Raw genomic sequence first — 14,703 nt, 5'->3', positions numbered from 1 at the left:
AGACCATCTCCACTACTCCCCACCTTGCAGATTCAATAGAGGACATCTTTATCTCCTTCTGTGAGATCCATTGCACTAAAGTTGACAACTTGTAAATCGCCCTGCGTATTTCTGGAGTAAGGCATCCTGCGATTGTGATTGGTAGTATAAACTGCAACAAACGAGGAAGAACTATGAACAATGACTACACTCCACCAAATAGCAAAATATTTCGTAGCACAAACCTGACATATCTTATGCCAATCATGGGATTTTAGCCCCTGATAATTGGTCATCTTTAGAAAACACGAACCTGAGAGAACGCATCATACCCTTCGGAGTGCGGATAGACTTGACTATTTGCTTCACAATGCGCTTTTCTTTAGTGGACAAAACCCAAGGAGCATGAGGTAGTTGCAAGCGATCATCAGCACTCAACTGCGGCCAAAGCACCTCCATCTTGCCTACCTCTTTCAAATCCATTCGTACCCCTACAGTGTCTCTCTTTCCTGTGATGTGGTCCCATAGTAAGCTGCCCACATTCTTGAAAATATGTATGGGATCCAACAAGTGGTTGATCTATAAGTGGGTCTGATACCGCAACTCGTAGAAAACTAAGAACCATCGCATTCCATTTGGATGTGACTCCGTGTGGACCATTTTTAGCTCATACCAGCTTTGGGCATTCATACGTGTTGGAGGTCGTTCAAGAAAACCTTCCATGAGTTTATGACCCTGTGGCAAGAAAGCGGTGTGTCCTTGATATAATATCTTCTTCATGGTTTATTTCCTTCGGGAGTCTAATTGTGGCCCACACAATGGACATGCGTGATAACATGAGGTAACCAGACCTATCCCAATACCTCTATCCAGTGAATACAAACTTGAATGAGCTATGATAGATATTACCAATGAGAACAGAAGCCTACTTACCTGAGCACTCTCCGAATCGTGGAAAGTCATGCATGGTCCACATGAGAATGGCTCGAATATTAGCGGACCGTCGACCATCGCACTTGCTCATATCTTCCACTGTGACCCCCTCCTCCCACAAAATCTTAAGCTCATTAACTAATGGACGAAGATACACGTCCATATTTTTTGACTTTGTAGCCGCCGGGAATGAGAAAGCTAAGGATGAGATGCCCTTTCTTCATAGAAAGCCATGGAGGGATATTGTAGTTGACAAGGACTATAGGCCACACACTGTAAGAAGTTGAGCGCAGACCGAATGGGTTTATGCCATCCATAGCAAGACCGACCCGAAGATTCCTTGGCTCTTGGGCAAAGCCTAGAAAGATAGAGTCAATGTGGCTCCATGTGCGTGAATCCACTGATATTCATTGAACTCCATCTGTGGATCTATTCTGCACATACCATATTGTCAAGCTCGCCATGCCAGACATATGAAACATGTGATTTATGTGGGGGATAAGCGAAAAGTGTCTAAGAACTTTTTGAGGGATGGTTTGCCCTTGCAAGTCCTGTCGATACCTGTGAGCACCACACTTTGGACATATCTCCATAGTCTTGTATTCTCCTCGAAACAATATGCAATCGTTGATACATGCATGGATGCTGTTGTAGTCCATACCAAGCTTTCGTAAAACATGTCACGCATCATCACGAGACTCAGGTATGGTATTTACAAGTGGTAATATACGATACTTCAATAACCTGAAAAAAATCATAAAACACCTTGAAAAAGCACATATATTTTTTATGATAGTGCCGAAAAGAAATCAACGAAGCGTAGTACAAGGTACCTGAACAACTTGGTCACACTCGCATCGCTCCATCCGTATTTTACTTGCACACTTAAGAGTGCAAGCAGTGTTTTCAGGCGAGATACTCGGCACCCATCATATAATGGTATGGATGCTTCCTCTCTAAGCAGATCAGATGTCTCGACATCCATGGGTATCAATACATTGATCGTTGCCTCCATCTCGGGCTCCAAGATTGTAGGAAAGTTTGGAAGGCTAGCTGTCTCCTCTAGATACGACTACCACAACAACAACAAACAAGAAAATAAGAAATTAAACAACTACCACTACCACTACCACTACCACTACCACTACCACTACCACTACCACTACCACCACCACCACCACTACTACTACTACTACAACTACCACAATAACAACAAACAAGAAAATAAAAAAAGAAGAAATAAAACAACAACAACAACAACAACTATTACCACTACTACAAAAAACAAGAAAAGAATAAATTAAAGAACTACTACTACTACCACTATTACTACTACAAAAAACAAGAAAAGAATAAATTAAAGAACTACTACTACTACAAACAAGAAAATAAGCAATTAAAGAACTACTACTAAAATAAGAAATTAAAGAACTACTACTAAAATAAGAAATTAAAGAACTACTACTACTACTACTACAAGTACTACAAGAAAAGAAGAAATTAAAGAACATGATCTTACCCTCTCTTTGTTTTTTATTCATTCATTCTCCTCTCTCCCTCCCTCTCTCTCTCTTTCTCTCTTTCTCTATTATGTTTAATGTTTTTTCCCTCTCTCTCTCTTGTTCCTTCTTTCTTTTTCTCTCTTCCTCTCCCTCTCTCATTTCCTCTCTTTCTCTCTCAATACACATGATTTTTAACAAAAACAAGCAAAAGAAAAAGAGAAAAAACAAAAACAAAGCAAGAGGGAACAATGCACACACCACAAAAGCCCGAGAATGGATTCGGCGGCTCCTCTTTGCGATGGTGGCTCCTCTTCGCCCTCCGTACACTTCCTCTTCTTCTTCGCAAATGGTGGCGGCGGCAGTGAGAAACTCTCCTTCTCCCTCTTTCTCTCTTTCTCTCCCTCTCCCTCTCAAATGCAAGATGCAATTTTCTCTCCCTTTCACTCTCTCTTTCGTTCGTTCACGCAAAATGATGCGCTCGGGTTTCGGCCCACTTTTTTTCACTTGAGTACCATCACTATTTGCGTCGCAAATAGCGACGCTGCTAATTTGCATCGAAAATGGCCGTCGCTATACTCCTGTATCCTTGTAGTGCATAGCTCTAAATTTTCATAATTTTTCACATGTAATATCTATTTTTTTCTCAATTAAAACTCAAAATTTTCATATTTTCCATAATTATTTGTAACTAAAATTATGGTTTTTTTTCATTTTCTAATGCAAAACACTTAAGAATATTGAGATTTATCATTACTCTCCATTTTCCTCCATGGGAACACAATTTTCCATGATGGAACTCATAAAATTGATGATTTAGCATAAAACTGCACTTTTGCATGTTTTGTGTGTTTAGCGTAAAGTGTATAAATGTTTAAGACTTGCTATTCACGTTGAAATTTTCAATAGAATGAACAATTTTCAAACTCTAGAAACCAATTTCGACTATAAGAAATCAATATGCATCATAAAAACCAAGAGGAAGCCCATTTACTCATAAAACGGCATACATACACCTCATAATTTCAAAACGGGAAGCCACCACTGATGCTCGTTTACAGGTGGCCAATGCTTCCTAAGTGTTTCCTCAATCTGTTTCTTGCACTCCATCATGAACCGATACCCATTCCCCCTCATTCTCTAAGCCTATATGAACCACATTTATGGTGAGAGAAAAAGAGGAGAGAGAAATACTGATTTTGGATCTTGCTATGAATGCTACTTCATTCTTTGTGAGAATTGAGTGATGGAGAACAAAAAAATGATGGAACTTAGGTCCAAGAGCAAGAAGGGAATGGTCATAGGCCCAAAAATGCCAGTTTTGGAGGATTTGAGGAGGCATCGAAAAAATGGTACCCCCTCCCCACTCCCTATCACATTTTATTTCTTTGTTAGTTTCTTCCTAATCAAGCTTAACACAAAGCTACAACTTATCTAGTTCTTTTTAGCCTTTTCACACTTGACCTAAAGTGGTTTCGGTCTGGTTGCGGGGGCAAATGACCTTGAAATTCTGATCCGACTGGACGGGCCACTTTTTGGCATCAAAATCTATCACCTTTGCCTTCGTCACATGCTTTTCAAATTTTGAATCTGATTAGCTGCTTCATAATGCTAAGCCTTGTGGCCATTAAATGGAGGGAAAACCGACTTCAATTGACAAACGAACACTTACTTGGATTCTCGGTTTCGAAATGCATCTAGGAAAACTCTAGCTCCTTGATCCACAATCATTTTATTTTCTATGATAATTTGCTATTTTATGCCTCTTGAGCCACTTTTGTGCTTTAAAAGCGGCTCCAAAAATCTATTCTCAAGAATAACTGAACCTATGGGAGCAATATGAAAGCTGCTCCAACCCATTCGAATTCATCTTCTCCTACACTTGATCACTTGATCGAGTACTGTCACCAAGGGTGGTGGAGGAGGTGATCAAGCTTTTAATGCAGCTAAGCAAAAGGTGGCTAGAAGAAAGGGCAAGGCAACCAATGTTGTGATAGAGAGAACTAGCAAGATACTAGGAGGATAACGTGATGGATGAGCCTAGTGTAGTTAAGAGCTATGAATCACAATTGAAGTAGAGAAGGAATATATGGGATGACAATATGGATGCGTGGATGGCTTTTGCAACACTACCATATGAAAGCCCTGCCCAAGGATTACGGAGTAGATTTTGATTGGAGGTGCATGGAATGTATGATTTTCTACGAATTTCCAATGTTAGTGCTGCAATCCTTAAGGAGTGCATGACCTTCACTGAAAAAGATCTTCGTCCACCATCTATTGTGCACTTCCTCAAGGAGTTTTCTTTATGTCTAGATCGAGCATTTATTGCCACTTGTAACTATTTGTATCTCCTAAGAATCCTTCTTAAGCAAAAGTCCACTATAGAGGAAGAGCGACTACTGCCCTTCTTTTTTTATATAAATGTGGGCACAAATAGTTGTGCTATGACTAGACTCATGATGAGAGCTACCCTATTGCCAGCCTCTTTGTATGAACCTACTGGAGAACATGAGTAATAGTTGGTTCACGAGGTATAACCACCCATTTTTATCCACTACGCCTCTAAACATGAGAGTTAGCTTAAAAGGCTATGTGCTAAGTTGGTCCTTTCTAAGTAAGTCACTTAAACCTCCACCCAACTCTGCCCCTACAAGAGAATGGGATGCAACTTAGTATCATCCCTTGTAAGATAATTTTTTTAAAGAAAGAAAAAGAAAAGAAAAGAAAAATATTCTCATTTGTAATGTATGAGTGCCACAAACACTGTATCTAGGGACCATTAAATCCTTAGCCCCTCTCCACTTCATGCACATAGGGCACATCAAGGGGTAGGACATTGTGATAAACATATCTCCCTGAGTCATGCACATCACCCCCCCCTTCTATGAACTGGGTCCTCAAGTATGGGACAACACCTAATGCTTGACCTATCTCCCAGTTCCACCACCACTTGCACAATGCACTACATGGTAAGGTAGACACACCCCCTAGGTAGTACACCTATTCTTTCTTTAAAGATACATTCTGTAGCTGTGCAGCTAGCCAATAACTCTAGAGGCCCTCTTCAATCAATCAACATATCTTCAGCATGAGCAATCTTTGATCATATGTCACAAGCTTATCTTACATTACCAATTTCCCAAAAACCCCATGTACCATTTCACAAACCACCCTCAACCTCTCCAATCCATACCATCCAGTGCCATGGGACTAGCACTTAGCTAGGAGGGGGATAATGTTAATCCTTGGAACAACACAAGGCATAAAGAAGGCTTAAGAAGGAGCATAAGAAGATAGCCCGTTGGAAAAAGAAGACCAAGAAGCACGAAATTTTTTAAAAAAAAGCAAGAACAAGGCACACAAGAGATAAAGCACATTTTAGTCCTTTATAAAAGAGCACTAGGCTCCCTCCTGTGCAAGTTGTAAATGAAAAGGTACATGTAAAGGAGCCATGAGAATAGGAAAGAATCGGAAAAGAGTGAAAAAGAGGACCAAGGCTAGACGGTTGGTCATGGAAATGGGTTGGGTGCCCAATGGAGAAGGGCATGTATAAAAGCCAAAAATGGATAAGCTCAATCTTGGTGTGTGTGCAAACTAACTCTCTTCTTGTTCTTGTTATTGCTTCTTGCTTGTGCATGAGAGAGGGAGAGAGGGAGTGTGAGAGAGGGAGAGTGTGAGTGTGTGAGAGTGAGGGACCATGGAGAAGCTCTTTTTCTCCTCTTGTCCTTCTTCTCTTCTCTTTTCTCACACTCACAACTATAGAGATTGAAGCTTGGAGCATGGAGATGGATCTTGCTTGAGCTAGTGCCTTGAATCGTGGAGCTATCAAAGGATTCAAGGAAGAGGACTACAATGATTAGATTCAACGATAAGCTCACTACATCCTTGTGTGAGAGCGTGCACAGCTATGTGAGAGGCATCCATTGCCACTCGCTTCTAGAAACACTTGACTTGATAAGCGGGGTCTGTAGTAGGGTTGCAGGGTTGCTAGTGATAGTGATGACAATAGGCTGGGGAGACTTGGACATCCTATGGAGCATTAGGGACCTAGGCCATTGGAGTATTAGCCAATGCTACAAGCTGTTTAGCGAGCTTTACAATAGCATGAGGCTCCTCCTAAAATATCACCTTGTGTATCTCAATGACATGCTCAGGTTGCTTATGCATTTTCTCCTCATGAAAATCAAAATCATGGTTGCAGAAAATCTTTCAGGCCTACGGATCCCATAGACGATAGCCCATCTCACATGCATTTCCATAACTAAGAAAGTTGTATTTCCTAGACTTAGGATCCAACAGAAAGCCTCACAATCAAAGACATGCAAATGAGCATATGAGAGAGGTTTTGGAGACCATACCTCCTTTGTAATGTGATAATAAAGAGCAATACATGAGGACCTATTTACCAAGTGTGTTGGGGTAAAAGGCCCTTGGGCCTACCCGTGTACAATGACCGCCCATATTCTTTATAAATATATCTGAGATAGTGCAATAAGGCTGTCATATCATTCTTGACAGCACCTACATTGGGTGTGCTCTTCTCTCTTGCATCTTCCTCTTCTCCTTCTCTGCTATCATTGCATCCCCTTAAACTTGTATCAGAGCTTTGGATCAGAGCTTGATCGTGGAGCTTGGCCTAGCCCAGATTGAAGACCTAGAGCTTGGAGCCTCAATACATCCATGGCTTCTTCCCCCCGAGGTAAGATTTCATCTCCCGCCTCTCTCGGGCCCTCATAGGCTCTTTGTAGGTGTTCCTTGGTTTCATTGGGCACCTTGTATGCCCCCATTTGTCCCCTTATCCTCAAGATAATCAGCAAGCCCCACGGTAGCAGCTCACGTTTTTTTTGCGCCTTTTCAAAATCTTGCTAAAAAATTCCATTTTTTTCTCATATCTCGAGCATCCAGAACCTAATTTAGGCAAGGTAAGAGTAATTTGGGATTTTGGTACGCTCCAAATGCAATGGTGATGTCAAATCTACCAAATTCTGATCACAAAATATTTTGCAACAGATCTGAGTTGATTTACAGTAAGAAAATGTCATGCTCTTAGCTTATATGATGCTCTCGAGGCTTGGTATTTGATGCCCAGATGCTTTGGGGATGTTTGCCCAATGTTTTGAGATGCTTTGGGACTTGGTTTGAGCTTCCATAGCTTGATTTATGCAGGGACTTACTATTGTACATTGTTTGGGTAGCAAGGTTTTATTAGGGACGACTTATGCATAATGCTCTTTGTTGACATTCGGGTGTCATGTTGGATGTATTGATGCTTGGTTATCATGGTTTATGCCCGGATATGCTATTTGAGAGCTATTGAGCCTTGATTTGGATGTGCAACCTTCATTGTTGGGGCTAGGATTTATGCTACCTTGGTTGACATATTATTTTACCTCCAGTTTGGTTATCCCTTTGTTCTACGGGTACTCCCGACTACTCGCGATGATTTGTTTATGTATTTGGATGATGCCACTTTGATGTTTATGCTCCCAGATGCTTATTGAGAAAAGAGTAGAGTTCAATTCTTGGTTCATTGTCCTTTTCTTTGCAGCTGGCATTTCACTTGACAAGGTTTATGCCCCATGCTATACATTATGAGACTGATGTCTGATGTGGATGCTTTTGGGTTTGGCTGTAGTATGGCAGATGTTTGAGCTTGACAAGACTTGCATTTGAGGACTTTTGTGGAGTAGTTGGGGCTTTTTCCGTTACGACCTTGGATGCTACTTGGCCTTATACCTCGATGTTATGGTTCCTTGGATGTTTAATTGATGCATACATGTATTGAGCAGAGTTGCTTCCTTGTCTTGGCAATTGGTTATTGTGATTGCTCATTAATACTTGGATTTATTATGGGATACCTAGTTGATTAGTGGACTTTATAGTGCTTGGGCTGCAGTTATGGATTTCTTGCTCCCTTGTTGTCTAGCTTCTATGCTAGTTGGGCTCTTGGTGCCCATCCATGTTAGAGAGCAAATGCTATGTATGCTTACCCATCTATGCACATGGTCTACTGTTGTATACCTTACATAGCCACTTGTATGGATGATGTTGTACAAGTGTTTGGGCTTCTCCTGGAGCTTGACTCTTGCAGGATTCTTTGCCACTTGTTGGTCTTTACTTGACTTGGATGTTTCTAGGTGGCATGATGTAATGCAGAGCTATGCGTATGCATATGGTTATGGGCTGATTTCGTGGCTGAATACCATATTCTCTTATGATAGATGTCTTATGATTTATTGTAATGTGGTTGGTTATGTCATGCAATTGGCTACGATTCTTCTTCATGTGGGAGATTTTGCATTCTTGGTTGATGCCTTTATGTCCTCTCGTCCGTTGAGGTTTCATGAGCCTTTACAGCATGCTTCTACCACTGATGTAATTGCAGATGATTGTCTTTATGAGCACAGGTTCCCTTTGTTGGGACAACCCTCGACTCCTTGAGCTCTGTGAATGCTATGGATAGCCCTATTCATGATGACTTGGATTCCTTGTGTCTTCTATAGGTTCTTCAGTTACAGGTGTTGTATGCTTCCATTGTGGAAAGCTTGGGCATGTTAAAAGAAAATATTTTAGATGGATTAGGTTCTTCAGTTACAGATGCTGTATGCTTCCATTGTGGAAAGCTTGGGCATGTTAAAAGAAAATACTTTAGATGGATTAGAGAGTAGCAGAGACAAAGACGGACTCAACATGAGCAGAGAGTTAGCGATGCAGTAGGTGTTACCACTCTTTTTACTAGTGAGGTACATGCAGTTACCCATGATGATGCAGTTGAGCACATCCTCCTGTCATCTAGTTTCCCTATAGCTTACTTGCTCAAGGATCAGGCCTATGTCTTTGATTGGATGTTGGATTATTCAACCTCTTGTCATGTTATCCCTCATAGAGCATGGTTCTATTCTTATAGGGAGGCTGAGAGATGTATTGATTTGGGCCTTGAGCAGACTTATGCTATTGTTGGTATGTTGGTACAGGGGACATACACCTAGCTTTGCCTGATGGGACTTCTCTTGTGCTCCATGATGTATTACATGTTCCTATGCTTAGGAAGAGCTTGATGTTTAACTGTCAGTTGCATGATGCATGTTACTCTATTTCTCTTCAGGATAGGTCATGGAAGATCTGTCTCACCATTGCTTGGTTTTGGCCAGAGGTTCTAGAGTTGGTTCGCATTACCAGTGCATGTCTCTCATGTGGGAGATTCTATGGTTGCAATTATCCGGATACCACATGCATTGTTATGGCATTATTTAGGCCATATGCACCACAAAGAGATGGAGATCTTGTCTTGTTTAGACTCATTGCTGCCTCCTTTGTCACATGCAGATATTGATGCTTGCCCTGATTGTTCTTATGGTCCTTGTAGAGCCCCTTTGGCTCATGGTGATCGTGAGAGGCATGATGCTCTAGATCTTGTTCATTGTGCAGTTTATGGACCTATGCCTACCCAGTCACTTGGTGGAGCTTCTCATTTTGTGACCTTTGTGGATCATGCTACCCACCGTGTTTGGGCTTTTCCCTTGGTACGGATTGAGGATGCCGCAATTATGCTTGACAGGTTTATGGATTTTGCTGGTTGCAGGCCTAGATGCTTGCAAATGGATTATGAGAGTCATGCTTTCTCTCCCTACCTTTCAGTCCTATTGTCAACAGTTTGGCATTGATTTCCTATGCCCACGGTATTACAGGTCGCTCATGGCATGTGCCTGACTCTATAAGCAAAGGTTGCTTCTATGCTTACCACATCTGGGTTATCTTATGGCTTTTGGGCTGAGGCCCTTATGATGGCAGTCTACTTGCTTAATAGGATGTCGTGTCTGACTTTGGATGGTACGCCACACGAGGCATGGAGTGGCATGAGACCCTCCTATGATTACTTGAGGATGTTTGGCTGCCATGCATTTGTATGTATGCAAGATATGCCTACGTCACGCATATGTATCCTCCTTGGTTATGGAGATGGTGACTTTCAAGCTTACAAGTTATGGGATTTGGATGCCCAACAGGTTATACACAGCCATCATGTTGTCTTTTATGAGACACAGACATCTCTCAAGCCTCTTGATACACGTTCAGTTTATGGTTGATGCTACAGTCGTATGTCAGTCTTCTGCTTCACTGAGGCTTCATACTCTCTTGAGACCCTGTTTAGCATGTGTTCGGGATGCTGGCCCTTCTTCTATGATTGACTTTGGAGAGTCTATGTGCTCTCAGCTGTCTCCTATACACCACGCTGATGCTATACGCTACTCTCATGCTTATGCATTACAACCTTGCACTCATGAGTTGTGATTGCTTCATGAGAAGCATTCTTGGATTGCTCCGTTGTATGGAGTTGTGGGATCGCTTGTCTCTTGGATGTCATGGACTCTGGGATGCTTGACTCTTCTTTTGCAGAGGTTCCCGCTTATTGCATGGTCACTTTTTGATTGGGAGTTGGGTGAGATGTCATGATTCCTCACCTTGTCTCTTTTTTTTCTTTGTTTTTTCACTCCTTGGTCCATTGGCCTTTTAGTGGGAGGTTGTTGGGGTAAAAGGCCCTTGGGCATACTCATCTACTACAATGACCGCCCATATTCTTTATTCATATATATGAGATAGCACAATAAAACGGTCATATCATTCTTGACAGCACCTACATTGTGTGTGCTCTTCTCTCCTGCATCTTCCTCTTCTCCTTCTCCACTGCCATTGTATCCCCTTCAAAGTGTACATCAGTAAGTAACTGCCTCAGCCCAAAAATGCTGTGATAAACTTGCCTGGCTAAGCATACTTTGAACTGGCTCCTGAATTATCCTATTCATGTGCTCATCCATACCATACCCCTGTCATCACAAAACTACTCAAAGGCTTAAGAGACATACTCACCCCCATTATCTGACCTTAGGCATTTCAGCTGATACCTAGGTTGATTCTCAACCAAAGCAAGCCAATGTTGAAATGTAGCCAAAACTTTTGCTTTCTACTTAATCGGATATGCCTAGACCTTATGCATACAGTGATCAATGAAGGTAATGAAATACTTCACACCACCCTAACAGCTTGTAGGGTGTGGGACCACATACATTTGAATAAATAAGAGCCAAAGGCTCACCCACGCGTGCCATACTAGACTTTTTATGCGTATTACGTGTTTGCATGCCATATAAACAATGATCACAAGACTCAAAGCACTTATAGTCAAGGGATGGAAGATACTGCAAATAAGTAAGCATTTTCATTCCTTTCAAGGACATATGCCAATGCAATGATGCCAAAGAGATACATGTGGAACTACATCCATTCCCAAAACATGCTCAACTGACCTAGATACAAGCAAGAGGTAGAGAGTATTGGACATAACACCATGTGCAATGACAACATTCCCATGGACAATCTTCCATAAGGAATCACCAAAAGAGACAAGAGAGCCTACATCATCTAGAGTGCTAGTAGTAGAGATAAGGCTCTTTGTAAGGGATGGCACATAACGCATATCGTGAAGAGTAAATGTGCTACCTAAACCAAGCTGTAGCTAGACATCACTAGTACCAACTATCTCTAATGCTAGGTTATTATCCAAATGGACAAATCTAGTCAGTCATACCATGATAGGAGTGAAACCAGTCTCTATGAGGGATCACATGAAAGAAAGCCCCTAAATCTATCAACCAACACTAAGTATATTCTAACAAGGCATCAGTTAGCTGTGAAATATCAAGAGAAGAAGCTGCAAGTATGAAATCATCATCTGAATGAGTCTGAACGACATTAATCTCATTAATGGACTTGTTAGGAATAATGTTATGATCATTATTTTTGTCATGTACTTTATCCTTGCACTTGTTCTCCCGCATTTTATGGCACTATGGCCGAATATGTCTCGCTTTTCCATAGTAATGACAAGTCAATGAGGACTCACAGCAACATGACTTATTGTGAGACTATCCATGTGATTGAGAATGAGATTGCTAAGAATCTCTCCCATAGCATTTATTATAGCTCTTATCGTTGTTGCCTCTAGCTGCCAAAGTATGAGAGGTGCAAGAAGCATTGACATTCTTTTGGTTAACCTTTTCATTCAAGAGTGCACCCTCTACATCCTATAACTTCAGCCCATTAGTAGGCATGTTTACATACACAATAGTATAAAATGTATCCCATGATTTAGGTAGTGTAACCAAGATGAAAAAAGGGGGGAGATTGCTGTTGAATTCAATCCCCTATGAAGACAAATGGCTAAGAATAGAATGAAACTCATTTAAGCGAGCTAACATGGAAGTGCCCTCCTTCATGCAAAGGTCCATGAGTTGCTTTAGCCCCATAGCCCCAATACATCTGAGAAGTGGGGCTCTGCTTGTCATAGACATTGTGAATCTTATCCCATAAGTCCCATGTGGACTGCCCATCAATGATCGACAACATTATAGAATACTTTCTTATAGAGAGACAATATGATGGTGGACTTACATAGCTCATCTAATTCAGCCCAATCCTCTGTATCAATATGTTTGGGCTTGACATCCTCATGTTTCAAAGGCTTAACCTACATTTTTTTGCACTAAAACTTGTCAGATTTGGGCCTTCCAATAGCTGCAGTTGGTGCCATCCAGCATGTCAATATTAAAGATAGTACTATCATTGGAACCACCAACCATACTAAGACCAAGTATATGCACAAAAAAGATAAACGGGCTACTGCAATAACCTATAAATTAGTCCCAAGACCACTATCAGATCAAGCTAAAAACAAGGGGTACTGACCAAGTAATGAATTGCACATAAACTCAATGCAAAGAATTGTCAAATGGAGGTGACTACTTGCATAAATAGTGCAGTAAACTACAATTACAACATGCTAAAATGAAGTACAATAGTAAGATATCAATTCCAAAGAGGGGTGATCACTAATACAATACAAACTGGAATTGTTGAGGGATAGCTCCAACTAGCAATGAGTGAATATATGACTGGCTCCAAGAACTATCAAAGAATCAGTGTGTCTGATTGACATACATCCCATAGGCATAACCATCATGCATAGAGTGGGTCTCGTGGGTAACAAAGGAGACCAACCAAAGGCACAAAGGACTGAGCAATGTAACGGAAGCTCAATACATAGCCAACCAAGATGCATACATCACTAACAAGATCGTGAAAGAGATAGGTGCTAGCCCAAGAGTAATGTCAGATCAGCCCACTAAGCATCAATTGTGTACGTAAAGCATGACGAGAGCATGTATATGTCACCAAGTTCCATGGTCTCATTGTAAGATGCTTAAGCTCAACTATATAACCAAAATGCTCAATGCAACATCCAAGTGTCAAGAACCTGTTCCCACTTGAACAAAATTGAATGCCAGACAAGCAAACAAAGCTCAAAACATCATGTGGAAGGCTTCCATACATCTAAGATCCAAGTAGCATATATCTGGGATCATCCAACCCAAGTCTTTGCAAAGCTCTTATTGGAGCATTAAAGGACCACACATAACAGTGAATGACAACCAATGTGAACACTCAAAGCTCCAAATGCATGTAAAGAGCATAACCAAGCATGTAATATCAATGGTGTATCCTAGTGTAACATCCAAAGTGCTCGCGAAGCATCAGCAATAACCAATAGGCCTAAAGTTTCTATGATAAAATAGTATTCAGCCTAGCTTATTATAGCAATAAAAAAACTCTATAAAACTGAGCAAAAGAGTTCTCAAATTAGTCCAATGCCATCTCACATCAATGCCATATCATCCCCAATTATCTGACATCAATACATAAGCATATGGGTATCCTAGGAAGCATGTACGAGCTTTAAACAATGAAGTAAAGCCTTCAAAAACCTATAAGCACTAGTTCTACTAGTATATACAGTAGGGAACTAAAGTGTATGAGCTCAAATCTCATGTCCAATGTGCAATGTCAATGCCAAGGGTGCCCGAGATGATTACCCAAATGCCAAAGGGCACACAGGAGGTAGGAGAGGTGTCAAATTTGACAAGAAGGAGGGTTTCCTAAACAAGTGCAGACATGTGGATTGCTGATGGAGGGGTTGCTTCAAATGCTGGCCTCAATAGGCCTTGTGGCAATGCTCAGTGGCCTCTAACAAGGCCCTAGATTAGGCCTCAAAAGGGGGGAAGAAGCCGGGTAGAAGATAGGGGCTCAATGCATACCTTGGGGTGAAGAATCCATGGCTACCATTGAAACTGTGAGCTGAAGGTATTCTCCACAAGCTAAAGCAAGGTCAGATTGAGCTCCTCGATGCCAATGCAATGGCTTTGATACCAGTTGAAGGGAGTGAGCCGTGAAGTGG

Source organism: Lygodium microphyllum, chromosome 13 (genome assembly GCF_053477565.2).
Source record: "Lygodium microphyllum isolate KBCC chromosome 13, Lygodium_microphyllum_v1.1.10, whole genome shotgun sequence".
Taxonomy (NCBI): Eukaryota; Viridiplantae; Streptophyta; class Polypodiopsida; order Schizaeales; family Lygodiaceae; genus Lygodium; species Lygodium microphyllum.
This window is presented reverse-complemented; position numbering follows the sequence as displayed.